This window comes from Geotrypetes seraphini, chromosome 6 (genome assembly GCF_902459505.1).
Source record: "Geotrypetes seraphini chromosome 6, aGeoSer1.1, whole genome shotgun sequence".
NCBI lineage: Eukaryota > Metazoa > Chordata > Amphibia > Gymnophiona > Dermophiidae > Geotrypetes > Geotrypetes seraphini.
In genome coordinates this window covers 260,029,457-260,042,399 of record NC_047089.1, presented here as the reverse complement: position 1 = coordinate 260,042,399, position 12,943 = coordinate 260,029,457, and the positions used below count along the sequence as shown (strand labels likewise).

General features: G+C 42.1%; 1 protein-coding gene across 6 annotated transcripts in view; it reads left to right on the top strand.

The window, feature by feature from the left end:
• Window positions 1–12,943, top strand: part of ZFX (zinc finger protein X-linked) — a 193,349-nt gene that overhangs the window by 129,709 nt on the left and 50,697 nt on the right. The window lies entirely within an intron of this gene.

The following is a 12,943-nucleotide window of genomic DNA, read 5'->3' as shown; positions in this document are numbered from 1 at the left end:
AATGCACCATTGCATATAAAATGCTTTGGCTTGAAAACTTGGATTAGACAAAAATAAACTTTGTTTCAAATTGAAATCCTGCAAATGTATCCTAGATCCTTTCCCATCCTACCTTTACGATAACATTCCTGCGCAGGCCATCTCCTCCCTTACCAATCTTGTAAACACTGCCCTACTATCTGGCCTGTTCTCCACAGAAATGGAACACATTGCCTTATCCCCTCTTCTGAAAAAAGCTGATCTCAACCCTTCCTCACCATCGAACTACCGCCCCATAGCAAATATCCCCCTCCTAACCAAACTGCTTGAGTCCATAGTCGCTACCCAGCTATCTTCTTACCTAGAGAGATTCTCCATTCTCCCCCCCTATCAACATGGCTTTAGATCCAGCTTCAGCACCGAGTCCCTCCTTGTATCCCTAATATCAAAGGTGCAACAACTACATTCTCGAAACAAATTCGCTGTTCTGTTACAATTCGACCTCTCTGCTGCCTTCGATGTCGTCCACCACGACATACTACTTTATCAACTTTCTGAGATAGGAATTGATTCCACTATTCTTAATTGGTTCTCAAACTTCCTTCGCTCTCGCTCCTACACTGTCAACTCTAATGGCACCATGTCCACTCCTTGGTCTCCTTCTTGCGGTGTCCCTCAGGGTTCATTACATAGTAACATAGTAGATAACATAAGAACATAAGAAATGCCTCTGCTGGGTCAGACCTGAGGTCCATCGCGCCCAGCAGTCTGCTCACGCGGCGGCCCAACAGGTCCAGGACGGCAGATAAAGACCCGAATGGTCCATCCAGTCTGCCCAACCTGATTCAATTAAATTTTTTTTTTTTAATTTTTAAATTTTAAATTTTATTTATTTATTTTTTTTCTTCTTAGCTATTTCTGGGCAAGAATCCAAAGCTTTACCCAGTACTGTGCTTGGGTTCCAACTGCCAAAATCTCTGTTAAGACTTACTCCAGCCCATCTACACCCTCCCAGCCATTGAAGCCCTCCCCTGCCCATCCTCCACCAAACGGCCATACACAGACACAGACCGTCCATTACATTACATTACATTACATTACTGATTTCTATTCCGCCTCAACCTTGCAGTTGCAGTTCTGGGAGGATTACAAAAGAGATAACTGGACATTTCTAGGATAATTACAGAGAGAATTCTGGTCATTTCCAGGAGAAGTTACAAGAATAATGGAGCTGTATATTTCAAGAGCTACAAGATGCTTTACAAATAGGAAATAGTGCAGATCCAGTATATATACCGTTAGGGAAGCAGTTGACATGCTTGAGGCTAAAGAGAAGGGAACTGGTGAAGGGGGGGAGGAGGGGGGAGTTGCGTTGAGGGGGGTCAAGGTTGAGGGGGTTAAGCCATCTGTATAAATTTTTTGAATAGGTGGGTTTTGATTTCTTTGCGAAAATATTTGTAGTCGTTTGTTGTTATCAGCAGGTTGGAGATAGTGTGGTCCAGTTTCGCTGCATGCGTCGCCAGCAGACTGTCAAATATCTTCTTGCGCTGGGTGCCTTTGAGTGGGGGGTAGGTAAAAGGGGTCTTAGTTCTTCTTTGCCTAGTGGTGGCGTTTTGGTACAGGCGGTTGTTTAGGTAATTGGGGGCTGTGCCATTTATTGCTTTGAATAATAGACAGTATAGTTTGAATTGAATTCGTGCTTGTATTGGTAACCAGTGTGAGTCCAGGTAGGCCGCGGTGACGTGGTCAAATTTTCTCAGTGAGTAGATTAATCTGAGTGCAGTGTTTTGAATTTTCTGTAGTTGTTTTATCATTGTTGCAGGGCAAGGCAGATAGAGTATGTTGCAGTAGTCCAATAGACCTAGTAGAAATTTACTGCACAGGTCCTGGACCTGTTGGGCCGCCGCGTGAGCGGACTGCTGGGCGCGATGGACCTCAGGTCTGACCCAGCGGAGGCATTTCTTATGTTCTTACTAGGGATTGGACTACTAGCCTATATTGCTATTTGTCAAAGAATTTTCTGATTTTTCTTAAATTGCGCATGGTTAGAAATGCTTTCTGGGTGGTCTTGTTGATTTGGGCCTGCATTGTGCAGCATCTGTCTATTGTTACTCCTAGGAGTTTTAAGGTAGGTTGTATAGGGTATTTGGAGGCATTTATTTCTAGTTCTGTGATGGAGGGATTCTTATCCTTTTCAAGCAGTAGAAATTTTGTTTTGTCAGTGTTCAGCTTCAATTTGTGATCTGCCATCCATTTTTCCACTGCTTGAAGGGTTTTTTCCAATTTTTCTGTAGAAGTTGGGTCAGGAGCATCAAAGGGTAGGAGTATGGCGATGTCGTCAGCGTAGCTAAATGAAGTTACATTCAGATTGTCTAGGGTATACCCCAAGGGAGGATAAGAAGAGGTTGAAGAGAGTAGGTGAGAGTGGTGATCCTTGAGGAACTCCACAGGGGTTCGACCATGGTTCTGATTTAAGAATGTTTGACTTTACTCTATAGGATCTGTATTTAAGGAATCCTTCGAACCAATTGTATACCCTGCCTGAGATCCCTATGGCTTCTAGTGTCTAGTAGGATGGTGTGGTCGACCAGATCGAATGCTGCAGATAGATCTAGTTGAATTATCAGCATCCTTCTGCCTTTGCTGAGGTGCTGTTGGGCTGTGTCTAGTAGGGTTACTAGTAAAGTCTCTGTGCTGTGGTTGGATCTGAATCCCGATTGAGAGGGATGGAGAAGATTGTGGTCTTCCAGGTAATTTGTGAGGAATTGTGCAACTAGTCCTTCTATAAGTTTGACATATATTGGTATTGAGGCGATGGGTCTATAGTTAGCGAGGTTAACTATAAGGCCTTTGTGGTCCTTCACAATTGGAGTGATTATGATTTCTCCTAGGTGCTGCGGGAATTGACCTTCAGTGAGTGTAATTTGGATCCATTGCATGAGGCTGGCCCTAAATTTGGGGGTGGCATTGGTTATTAGATAAGTGGGACAATAGTTCAGGTCGCATGAGGCATGACTGTATTTTTTGTAGAGTCATAAGAACATAAGAAGCGCCATCTCCGGATCAGACCTTCGGTCCATCAAGTCCGGCGATCCGCACATGCGGAGGCCCTGCTAGGTATACACCTGGCTTATTTTATAGCCAACCATATCTTTATATGCCTCTCTCAAGGAGATATGCATCTAGTTTGCTTTTGAAGCCTAGGACTGTCGATTCCGCAATAATCTCCCCTGGGAGAGTATTCCAGATGTCAACCACTCTCTGTGTGAAACAGAACTTCCTGATATTAGTCCTGAACTTGCCCCCCCTTAGCTTCATTTCATGTCCTCTTGTCCGTGTCAAATTGGACAATGTAAATAGTTTTTTCTGCTCTATTTTGTCGATTCCTTTCAGTATTTTGAAGGTTTCGATCATATCTCCACGCAGTCTCCTTTTCTCAAGGGAGAACAATCCCAGTGTTTTAAGTCGATCCTCATATTCCAGTTTCTCCATACCCTTCACTAGTTTAGTTGCTCGTCTCTGCACCCTCTCCAGCAGTTTTATATCCTTCTTTAGGTAGGGAGACCAATGTTGGACGCAGTATTCCAAGTGGGATCTGACCATTGCCCTATAAAGCGGCATTATAACTTTCTCCGATCTACTCGAGATTCCTTTCTTTATCATGCCCAACATTCTATTTGCCTTATTTGCCGCTGCCGCGCATTGTGCCGACGGCTTCAGGGTCCTATCTATCAGTACACCCAGATCCCTTTCTTGTTCACTTTTTCCCAGAGTTGCACCTGACATTCTGTACTCGTATTCCTTATTTTTACTGCCTAAATGCATTACCTTGCATTTCTCCACGTTGAACTTCATCTGCCATTTCTCCGCCCATTTTTCTAACCGACACAAATCGCTCTGGAGTTCCTCACTGTCCTCCTGCGATCTGATTGCCCGGCAGAGTTTTGTGTCGTCTGCAAACTTGATGATTCATGTCTGTCCAGTTTACCGCAGGGAATTCGGTCCAGGTCCTGTCTACATCAATGGCTTCTCCTATTGGGGGATTTGTTGTTATCTCATCGAGGAGGGTGTGTGTGTTATTAAGATAGTCCTGATTGTTGTAATCTTGTTTTTGAAGTGGTCTGCAAGTTGAGTGGCTGTTGGAGGGTGCTTTCCTTGTGCTGCTAGGTAAGGTTTGGTGTTGGTGAGGTTTTTTACTAGATTGAAAAGTTTTTTTGAGTCTATGGACTCCATGCCTACCAGCTTGGAGTAGTAATCTTTTCTTTTTTCTTTGAGTTTGGTCTTGTATTGTTTGATTAGACTTCTCCATGCTATTTTGGATTGTTCTTGGTTCTTTTTTCTCCAGTTTCTTTCCATTTGTCTGCAGTGCCTTTTGAGTTGGAGCAGTTCAGCGTCGAACCATTTGTCTGATTGTCTGCAGATTTTGTGTTTTGATTTTATTGGAGCTAGCTCATTTAGGATTGTTTCGCTTAATGTTTGCCATTGTGGTATGAATTCTTTGGGGTCTATGGAGTCGATTGTGGGATCTGCTTTGTCCCAGAAAGTGGTTGGTTCGATTTTTGGACAGGTTTTGATGGGGGATTTGTGGAGTTTGTGTTTATAATTGCATTGAGCCCAGGTGTATTTATAATGGTCTGACCAGAGGGAGGGAATCCAGGATCCGTTTGAGATGTGGATTTCAGGTGTTTGAGGTTGTTGGGTCATGAATGCAGCAATATCTAGTTGATGGCCTTTTTCGTGAGTGGGTTGGGGGTTGAGTATTTGGTAGGATAGCGTTTTGAGGTAGGCGAGTAGGCTTTCTGTTTGATTGGAGGTATTGTCTTCGAGGTGGAGGTTAATGTCTCCTAGTAGTAGGTTGTAAGTTGATGTTAGTGAATTCTGGAAGATGAAGTCTTCAAGCATGTGTTTTGTAGTGCTCCATTTTCCTGGTGCTAAATAGCAGAAAATACAGGTTATGGTGTCTTTGAGTGTATCGCCAGATAGTTGGCACGCTAGTAGATCTAGGTCGTGTGTCGTGTGTTTGTCTAGGACTTTTATGTTGAGATTGTTTTTGGCTAGAATTGCCAATCCTCCCCCTCGCTTTTTTTCTCTGCAGATAAGCTCTACTTTGTATCCCTTAGGGCAGAATTCTGTTATGCAAGGGTCTGATTTAGATGTTAACCAGGTTTCAGCTAGGAATAGGTAGTTGTTCTTTGATTATCCAGTCCTTAATGAGGTCTGCCTTTGGGTTTATCGATCTTATGTTCATATATGCACAGGCTATTGATGTGTAAGTTGTATTGGGATTGTGGGTGCATTTTGGATGGAGGAGGCTTCTTGGTTGTGGATGGGTGTTATGGGTTGTTGTTTTTGGCTTGGGAGATGGCCTTTTTCCCCAACTGGGGGGGATGCTTTTGTAGGTGATCGTTGAACAGTCTATCAGATTTTGGGGTGGATGGGGTTTTCTTGAAGGTTGATTGTGTCTGTTGGATTCTGTCAGAATTGGGATGGGGGAGATATGGTATCCAGATGTGTTCCATTTTGTTAGGAGCGGGAAAAGTAGTAGGATGGCGAGCAGGAGTTTTGTTGTGCTGGGTGTCATTTTTGATTGTATATGGGGGGGAGTGCTAGAGCTATAGGGGTTGGTTGGTGTGCAAGGTAGTGCCGTGGAGTTCTTATTGGTTGGGATTCCGCTGTGCTCTTGTTTTGGTCGGAGCTGCAGTCTTTAAGCGGGATCCCCTGCTGGCTCGGGGGGGGGGGAGGGGCTGTGTCTTATGGTAATAGTACGTAATATTCAGAATTTGTGTTCAGCTGACCTTAGTAGTAAACCTCTATATTCAACAAATGTTAATAGTTTGCAGTAGACAGCTTTGTACATTCAACTAATATTAACATTAAACAATTTTGTCTAATATTAGCCTTAAACTTTAAAGTTCAACTAGTTTATCAACTAATGGCACTTATCAAGTAACGGCACTAGTATTAGCATTGAGTTTCAGATTCAACAGATGTATCATCTAATAGCTTTAGTCTAACTTTTAAACTCAACTAACAATAGCTTTAAACTTTTAGATTCAATAGCCTTTTTTTTTTTTTTTTTTACTTTTTGGTTATTTAGGTTTTTAGATTTTTTTGAGTAAAATTATATAGAGAGAGTTATAACAAGTAATTATACTTATTACTTAGCTGTTTGAACAGTCGGAGATTTAGGGGAGATGGCGGATTCCTTTTCAAATGATCTCCTCTGCAGGCTCGTGGGAGGGGAGGATCTGTGCTCTGGAGCCCCGCTGCTGGTGTCCTGCTGCTGGTATCGGTGTGGCCTCCGCGGTTCCCCTTTTTAAAACTTTTTCCTCTGCAGGCTTGAGGGAGGGGAGGATCTGTGCTCTGGAGCCCCGCTGCTGGTGCCCTATCCTTTTTAATATCTATATGTCCTCATTGAAGCTTTTCCAGCTTCCCCCCTTGAAACAATCTACACATACGCCGATGATATCCTTGTCCTTCTTGAAACAGACCAGAATCTCACCAACCTCCACGATAATATAACATCCTGCATAATGAGACTCCACTCCTGGTCCCTCTCGGTACAGATGAAACTAAATGAATCAAAAACAAAATTACTCTGGCTCGGCCCAAAGTTAGAACACTTGCCCACCCTCTTCGCACTACCCTCAGGCGCTGCCTTACACCTTGAGTTCTCAAGCAAGGTCCTTGGCATCATTATTGATTCCTCTCTCTCCCTCAATGACCACCTCAACTCCTTGACAAAATCATGCTTTTTCAGCCTCCACATGCTAAGGAAAGCAAGACCCTGCTTCCGCCAAAAACATTTCGCCGTCCTTGTCCAATCCATCATCCTGTCCAAACTTGACTATTGTAATGCCATTTACCTATGCTTAACAAAAAAAAAGCCTCCAAAGACTCCAGCTTATTCAGAATACTGCAGCCAATCTGATCTTTGCAAAATGTAAATCTGACCACGTCTCCCCACTCCTGGCCAATCTTCACTGGCTCCCAGTGATTTCCAGAATCCAATTCAAATGCTCTTGCCTGGCTTTTAAGATTATTCATGGCATCCTTCCTTCCCTAAACCCTCTTTCCTTCAACTCCTCGTGCCCTGACTCCACCAGGACCGCCCATAAATTAAAACTATCCTTCCCCTCCCTACATGGTATTCTCCACGGAGGTAAACTGGGAAAATCACTTCTATTCAAAATCACAGGTCTCTGGAATGACCTTACTATCCCGCTGCGGAACCTGAGCTCCCTCCATTTATTCCGCAAGCAACTAAAAACCTGGCTCTTCTCTAACATGTAATTTCTTTTTTCCCTTACTTTTCCACTCGATTTTCCACTTATGTAATCCTTTTCCTACCCTTTCTCATTTTTAAGTTCTTGTAAACTGTGCCGAGCTCTACTTCCATGGAGATGATGCGGTATATAATCTTAAGGTTTAGTTTAGTTTAGTTTACTCAAAGGCAAAAGAAGTATCCTGATGTATTGCACAATCCTCAATTCTGTCTTTCGGATTTACAGCTGAAAATTCCAGAGTTAAAAAAAAAAAGAAAAGAAAACGAGATGACAGGATGAAATATGGTATGAAAAACAGAGAGTGAAGGAAAAGAATGCTTTTGCTACAAATTCATGATTGTAATGCTATGAAGGTGTATATGGAATATACGGAATTTGCTGAAAAGAGTCTGTATTGTGGATTATAATTTGTATTAATATTTAATCATGCCATTTTGTAGATAAACAAAGAAATACAAGGGCACCGTACCTTCTTTTTGATTAAAAGTCCATAAAAATTTCCCCCCCGTCATTTGAGATTTCATAGCCATGAGAAGGGATGCAAAGTCCAACTTTTGTTATGGAAGAGACAGTGGAAGGGATCATTGCGAGGAAAATTCCTGGCATCTCACTTCCCCCCTGGCCTCCCCGCACCATTTACCATATAGAAGCAGCCTGCAGCAAGATCGCAATGCCAGCGATCTTTGCGCTGCTTCGGTGCTGCTTCCTCCGCCTTGGTCCCGCCCCCTCCTCTGACGTCAGAGGAGGGGCGGGACCGTGGCAGAGGAAACAGCACCGAAGCAGTGCAAAGATCGCTGGCATTGCGATCTTGCTGCAGGCTGCTTCTATATGGTAAATGGTGCGGGGAGGCCAGGGGGGAAGCGAGATGCCAGGGGGGTAGCCGGACGCCGGGGGGGAATAACCGGACACCAGGGGGGTGGACTGGAAGCCAGGGAAGGAAACCGGACAGCAGCACTAACTGGCTGATGCTCCCCCCTCGCCCTCTAAAGCAGGTACGACAGTAGCCGGCTATCAAGAGCAGCGCTGCCGCTCCTGCTTTAGGGGGCGAGGGGGGAAGGGTCAGCTGAATCGGGAAGCCAATTTTTTTTTTGTTTTGTTTTGAATCGATTCACCCGAAGTGAATCGGTGAACCGATTCGAATCGTGAATCGGGCAGCACTAGTAGCCAGTGAAGCTTTTGATAATATACACTGATATGATCGTGTTTTTTCAAATTAAAAATCAAACGAATAGCTGTATTTTGTATGATTTTTAGTCGGCTAGTGGTTATTTTATACAATCCCAGATAAATAACATTACGATAATCCAATATTGAAAGGATTGAAGATTGGACCAGGATTTTAAATGATATAAAATCAAAATATTTCCTATTAGTATGCAGCTTCCAGAAGACAATAAAAAAATCTCTTAACCAGTGAATCTGTATGGGCCTTAAAAGATAAAGACCAATCTAAAATAGCCCCTAAAATTTTCAGCGTAGGGGATATCGAATAAGATTGACCGTTTAAATGTAGAGTTGTTTCAGTAATTTTTTCATTAAGACTAGCTAGAAAGAGTTTTGATTTACCCGTATTTAATTTCAATCTTAATGTAGATGTCCAAGTTTCCTGAATAAAAGCTATGTAATTTAACACTTCTGAAGTGAATTCGGTTAAAGGGATAGGTACTGAAATGTCATCTGCGTAAACATAAAATTTTCCTTGTAAACTATGTAATAAATAACATAAAGGTGCTAGGTAAACATTAAATGAAGTTGGAGAAAGCGGTGAACCCTGAGGGACTCCACTTTCATTTACCCATCTTTGTCCAGCACTGACTACCTGGTAAGACCTATTTTTCAAGAACCCTTGAAACCAATTCCATACCCTACCTGAAATTCCGATGGAATCCAAACATGCTAATAGTATATCATGGTCAACTAAGTCGAAAGCACTACTCAAATCCAGTTGTAGAATAATTGCACTTGAACCCAATTTGAATAGGCTATGGATATGATCTACTATTGAACCTATAACTATTTCAGCGCTATATCCTGTAAGGAAGCCAGATTGAAAATTGTGTAAAATTTCAAATTTATCTAAATAATTCACTAATTGCACATTTACTAAACCTTCAATCACTTTTGTAAATAGGGGAATAGAAGCGACTGATCTGAAATTGGATGTATTAGTTATAGTTTCTTTCGAATCCTTTATAATAGGGGTGATTAAAATCTGACCAATCTCCCTTGGAAACTACCCAGCTACTAATAATGATACAATTCAATCAAAAAGTTTTGATTTTAATGTGAGCGGAGCATTTCTCATTAAAATTGAAGGACAATCATCAAGTTGGCAATTCTTTTTTGCATACTTAGAAAATAAGTTACAAAACATTGCCCAATCAGGAAAGTTAAATTGGGACCAGGACGTATCAGCCCTGATTTCCTCATTTTATTGGGTTGAAAAGAATTCAAAATTTGCATACAAAATTGAATCTAAATGGTATCTTAAATTATGGATCTTGGCTTCGAAGTACTGAGCTAAAGCCTTTGCTGATGGTAGACTTTCTGACCTTGATCTTGTTTTAGATTCTGTATTAAAGAGATTATTAACTAATTTAAATAACTCTTTACTATTTATATTAGATTTTCCTACTTTTTGAGCATAGTATTTAGTTCGTTTCTCCCTAATCAAGGTTTTATAATTCCTTATCTTTAATCTCCATATTGATTTATCTTCCACCTTGCCTAATCTTCTCCAAATTTTTTCCTTCTTTCTCACTAATCTTTTTAATTCTAATAATTCATTGTCATACCATTTGTTTGATGTTCCTGTTCTTTTTAATATGTTTTGTGTGGGGCTATTTGATCTGATATTAATAATCAAGAATCATTCCATTCTGATAAAAAAATTCTCCTCTTGACCTGAAGTTAATAATTATAATGGGTCCAAAATTCAACCTGATTAATTTGGCCTCTGCTAGTAATTGACGTTCTAGTGAGATAACACTCACCAAGGCCAATACCTGCAATAGACAAATTCATGCAGAGAAAGAAGGGCGTGCTGTTCTCAGCATATATAAAAAGATTCTATGTAACCATAGTAACAAAAATGCACTTACGTGACCCAGCGATATAAAAGTCACATCCCTTTACGTCGTGCATAGGTCATACATTGATTTCTGAGGCACATATAACATTTATCTTGAGTGTCATTGTGTCACGCAATGTCTATATGACATGCGTACGTCATGCATAGATTTCTGCGACGTACATAACATTTATATTGCACGCGATTGTCTTGCACGGGAATGTCTCTCATTGTATTGTCTTGCAAGATGTTGTCTCATGCTCATTTATCCTGTGCGCGATTGTGTCGTGCTCAGTTATCATGCGCATGATTGTTGTGGTGCGCATTTGTGTTGCGCGGTATAGTCTACGTGCATTTGACTGCACACATTTGACTTGAAAAATTTTCAATTCAATTCAGCCTATTGAATCAATTTTTAATTTGATTTTCCTGCACAATTGGGTGTTTGTTTTTTCAAACATCCTGGTGGGTTTATTTTATAGCCTCTTTACCTATACTGGTGCTGTGGTGTAAACAAAATAAACAAACAGTAAAGACTTTTCCTCTCTCTGTTAAATCCTTGCTCACATTTGCAATCTAACACCAGCTCTGGAAGGATACACATTTCAAATCTGACATATTATAATCACAAAACAGAAAATAAAATTATTTTTTTCTACCTTTTGTTGTCTGGTCATTATTCAAATCATGTTGGTCCCTGGCTCTGGGACAAACATCTTCTGATAACTTACTTGCCAGGGTCTTCTGCCCATTTGTCGTTTTCTTCTTTCTCTGTGCTAACCATCCATCTTCCATCTCTGTCCTCCCCTTCCGTTTCCCTTCCCTCCCCCGCAGATCTGGCATCTTTCCTTTTTTCATCTCCATCCCTGCAGCTGCAATGATGGACCGCACCATCCCCAGATCCACCATCTCTCCTTTTCTCAACTACCCTTTCATCCAGCATCTCTCCCTCCTTTCCCACCATCTCTCCCTTTCTCTTCCCAACTACACTCCTATCCAGTATCTCTATTCCTTCCTCCCCCCAACACACACACCATCCCTTGTGTCCAACTTCTCTCCCATTCTGTTCCTTCCCTCCCTAAATCCCAATATCCACCATCTCTATCCCTCTCCTCTGTTTTTAGACCCATTATTTCTTTCCCTCTCCCCCCCTCAGTCCAGCATATGCACGTCTCTTTGGACCTCCATTCCCTCCCTCCCTCTCTCCATGTACTTCTATACCAGGCCCCCCCTTCCCGAAGTTTTACATATTTCCCCTTCTTTCTGGTGTCCTCTGGCTTTCCCCCTGGCCTCCCGGTCTCAACTTTAGCTAATTATGGCAGCCTGCAGGGGATTGCCGGTGCTGTAGCGATATTACTAGGCTGCCATCGGCCTCCACAGCACATTCCCTCTGCCATGGTCCTGACCCTCCTCTGACGTCAGGGGCAGGATCACGACAGAGGGAACATGATGTGGAGGACAACGGCAGCCTACTAGGATCACTACAGCACTGGCAATCCGCTCTGCAGGCTGCCATAATTAGCTGAAGATGAGACCGGGAGGCTAGGGGGGAACCGGAGGATGCTAGAAAGAGCCCCTATGCAGCACTTCCCAACTGACCCTCCCCACATGCCCCATAAAGCAGGAGCAGCAGCGGCAGTGGACGGCCAGCAAGAGGCAGCACTGCTGTTCTTGCTTTAGGAGACCAGAAAGTATGGGGAGGAGGGTTGGTCACTGAATCGGCAAGCCTGATTTTAAAAAAAACTGAATTGATTTGAATCAGCTAATCGGGCAGGTGTGGGAAAGTCCAGAGCTGATGGTGCCACAGGTTCCCACTGGGAGGAGGGAGGGAGAAAGGAAAAGGAGGTAAGGTTGGGGAACCGAAGCATCAGTAATTGTTGGGGAGGCCACGGCCCCTGTGCCCCCCCCCCCCCATATTCCGATACTATGATATAACCTACTTACTTTTCAGATTCTGAATTCTGGCTCTCCTCTATTTTTTTTTCTCATTTGATTCCATATTCTCCTAGAAGGGAGCTGTGTTCCTCCAATCAATCCTTATATCCTTCCATCAGTCAGGCAGCTTTTTCTAGATATTTACAGAAATTCTAGTTTCTCTGTAATGGCTCCAAAGCTTTGGAACTCCTTTCCCCTATATCTGTGCACAGAAATATCTCTAAATCATTTAAATCACACTTGAAAAGCCTACTATTTCAAACTGGCGTTCGACCCTAGTTCTTAACACTTCAGTTAGTCCTCCCTTTGCTTTCTTCTTGCAATTTTTCCCCCTATCTTCCTGTTCTTACCTTATTTATTTTTAACTTTTGATATTGTAAACCTTTCCTGCCCTTGATTTGTCATTTTGTGTCTAGTATTGTTAATTGTACAGCATTTATTTTCCTGTTGTGTTTATTTTATTGTTTTTTTTAATTATTTCCCTATGATTTTTGTCTATTAACCGCTTTGATTTGACTTTTTTTTTGTTAATAATGGTGGTAACTGTAAGTGAGAGACGAAATGGGAAGAGAGCCACTAACTAACCAAAAGCCATTTGAACAAGCCAGCTTTTGACTGCTTTATTGAGTTTTGGAAGTATACACTAGGGTGAATGTTGATAATAATATAAAGT